The following is a 3,650-nucleotide window of genomic DNA, read 5'->3' as shown; positions in this document are numbered from 1 at the left end:
ATGTTTTGTATTCTTTATTATTCTGAGATGTTTTCTTATTTAGTTATGAACTGAAACCCCTAAATACCTAAGGGGAATGAAACCTAAGATGAATCTTGTTATTATTTTCTAAATTGTATGATAAATATTTACCTTGTTCTTAATTATGTATTCTTAATTCTTGTTTTGATATCTTAGGATACTAATTCAAGATAAGCTCTTATTCAGAGGAGGAATAGACCCTGTCTAAGAGTACATGTGTCATAATTAAGCAGAGTTGTTTGCGCGCCTAGACATAGGGTGACAAGATTTTGCCTGATTAGGGTGAAACCTAATAAGGGCATCCATAGATCGAGTTAATGCAACCCTAGGGTGTTAATTAGAGAAAGGTCTCAATTATTCAATCTAGGGATTAGACGTTATTAGTCTTGAATAGGGATAATAACATAACTTAGGGATCTTTACGGAACAAGTTAAATGAATATATTGTCCGATTCGGAGCCAGAATAACAAGTACAGTCTAGGTGGATTTTTCCTTAGGTATTGTCTTAATTCAATCGATTTTCCCAAAAGCAACTCCCCAATTCCATTCTCTGTGAATTCTTAGTTTAGATAATTAGTTAGTTAAAACAAAAACCTCTTTAGACAGTCATTACTAGTACTTTTAGTTCCTTTGGGTTCGACAATCCGGTCTTGCTAAAACTATACTACTGTTCGATAGGTACACTTGCCTACATCACGATAATAGTTAGTTTCAAGAACGATTAATTATAAATATTTAAAATCTATCACGAAATCATGCGATCAAGTTTTTGGCACCGTTGTCGGGGAACTAAGATATTAGGAACGCTCAATTTTTATTACTTTAGCCATTTATTTTTCTTGCAATCTAATTTTAATTTTAATTTTATTATTATTTATTAATTTACTTTTTCTTTCTCTTGGCAGGTTTATAGTTTATGACTAGAAGAAACCCATCAGGACCACTACTTTTTGACGGAGAAATCGATCGCAGAGTTTGTAGACATCAAAGAGAAATATGGTGAAGCTTAAGATACACAGAGAACGAGCAAGAGGACGATACTCAACCCCCAACCGAAGAGATGGCTGAAAACCAAGACAATCAGCTACCTCCTGCAATTGCGGTTAATCAAAATCCTGCTCCATGCACTATGTATGATTATGGTAAACCTTTTTTAACAGGAACTGAATCGAGCATAGTTAGACTTGCTATAGCTGCAAATACTTTTGAACTAAAACCTAACACTATTCAAATGATACAACAATTTGTTCAGTTTGATGGTTTGCAGGATGAGGATCCCAAAGCTCACTTAGCAAACTTCTTAGAACTATGCGATACATTTAAAATTAATGGTGTTTCTGATGATGCCATTCGTCTTCTGTTATTCCCTTTTTTTATTGAGAAACAAAGCTAAACAGTGGTTGAACTCATTACCACGAGGGTCAATCACTACTTGGGAACAAATGATCGAAAAATTTTTATTAAAATATTTTCTGCCGGCTAAAACGACTAAATTACATAATGATATCTCTTCGTTTTTGTAGATGGACTTAGAAACTCTTTACGATGCATGGGAGAGATACAGAGACTTACTGAGAAGGTGGCCTCACCATGGGTTATCGTTTTGGCTACAGGTTCAAACGTTCCATAATAGCCTGAATCCTTCGACTCGACAAATGGTTGACGCAGCTGCTGGCAGAACCATCAATAATAAAACACCTGAAGATGCCTATGAGTTTATAGAGGAGATGTCACTAAATAACTATCAGTGGCAAATCATGAGGACTAAGCCAACTAAAACAGTAGGCGTTTATAACGTCGATCGGTTACTATGCTGTCAAATCAGGTAGAACTTCTAAATAAAAAGCTTAATGGTTTACTTGGTTCTACTCAGGTACATCCAGTAATGATGTGCGAGACAAATGGAGAAGGAGCATGCACAGAGTATCAACTCTTCAACCCTAGCATCGAGGAGGAACAAGTCCAATATATGGGTAACAATAACTCTCGATCCTAAAATAACCCATATAGTAACACTTACAATGCAGGTTGGAGGAACCACCCCAATTTCTCGTGGGGCGGTCAAGGAAATCAAAGACCACAACATCCTCCGGGTTTTCAACAACCACTCTATCAACAGGAAAAGAAGCCGAACCTTGAAGAGATGCTCTCAAAGTTTATATTGGTGTCAGAAACCCGTTTTCAGAACACCAAGACAGCACTTAAAAATCAACAAGCGTCGATCCAAGGGCTCGAAACTCAGATAGGCCGGCTTTCCAAACTAATCTCCAAACAACCACAAGGTAGCTTGCCAAGTAATACTGAACCCAACCTAAGGGAACAGCTCAACGCAATTAATATTCAAGATGACGAAGGAGTTGTTGAGCCTAAACCATAGCTGAGGCAAGAAACTATGGTGAGCAAAGGTCAATGTGAGGTAGGTCATATTAAAAACAAATCAGTGAATGTTGATTATAAACCTCGTGTGCCATACCCCAACACGACAAGGAAAGACCGCTCAGATGAACAATTTGGTAAATTCCTTAAACTCTTAAAAAAATTACACATTAACTTACCGTTTATTGAAGTGCTATCGCAAATGTCAAACATAATGAAATTTTTAAAGGAGCTTTTAGCAAATAAGTAGAAGTTGGACGAGGTGTCGCATGTGGAGCTAAACGCAGTGTGCTCAGCTATTCTGCAAAATAAGCTACCGAAAAAATTAAAAGATCTAGGGAGTTTTACGATTCCTTGCTTTATTGGTAGTTTAGATGTTAATAATGCATTAGCTGATTTAGGGGCTAGTATCAACGTCATGCCTTACAAAATGTTTAAGCAACTAGGTTTCGAGTAACCCAAATAGACTAGGATGAGCATTCAATTAGCAGATAAAACTATAAGATTCCCTAGGGGTATTATTGAAGATGTGCTAGTTAAAATCGATAAATTTATATTACCCGTTGACTTCATTGTTCTAGACATAGAGGAGGATAGCAGCACTCCTTTAATTCTAGGAAGGCCCTTTTTAGTAACTGCTAAAACAATTATTGATGTTGGCACAGGTGAACTCACACTCCATGTGGGAGACGAACCAATCACCCTTCAAGCTCGCAATTCCAGCAACACATTGGAAATTGAAGGTGATCGTCTAAACCATTCTACTATAACTGACATTATAGTGCAACCTTCTTTGCAGGAAATGAGTCTGAAGGAAGTACATGAGTCATTCTCAAGCAATAGTGGAGGACCTATTCATGAAGATCGAAGGCTACAAATCGAGGAGGTGGATGAATGGCAGACGCATAAACTGAGAGCACCCGTCAAACCAAATCTACGACAAAACGACCTCAATACCTTTCCAAATCAACTTAAGGTTAGAGATAGAGTCTTATTAGATGCCACAGATCCCCACATTGTCGCTACCACATCGAATGAAGAAATCTCTCTTACGGTACTCAGTATTTTTCCATTCGGTATAGTTGAGGTAAGTAATCCCAAGTTCGACACTTTTAAGGTAAACAACACCCGTTTAAAACCTTATTTTAATGAAGTTGACAGCAGGAATGAGGAGTATAAACTCCTTGAACCACCATGATCATTCAACGGAGAGGTAAGTCGAGCTTAGACTATAAATAAGCACTTATCGGGA

At 37.4% G+C, this 3,650-nt stretch overlaps 1 non-coding gene across 1 annotated transcript; it reads right to left on the bottom strand.

Moving 5' to 3' along the window:
• Positions 1-1,513: 1,513 nt before the first annotated feature.
• Positions 1,514-1,619, bottom strand: LOC128281613 (small nucleolar RNA R71). Its single transcript, XR_008271864.1, has one exon. It is a non-coding gene; the product is annotated as a small nucleolar RNA R71 (small nucleolar RNA).
• Positions 1,620-3,650: the final 2,031 nt, after the last annotated feature.

This window comes from Gossypium arboreum, chromosome 1, assembly GCF_025698485.1.
Source record: "Gossypium arboreum isolate Shixiya-1 chromosome 1, ASM2569848v2, whole genome shotgun sequence".
Lineage (NCBI taxonomy): Eukaryota > Viridiplantae > Streptophyta > Magnoliopsida > Malvales > Malvaceae > Gossypium > Gossypium arboreum.
This window is presented reverse-complemented; position numbering and strand designations above follow the sequence as displayed.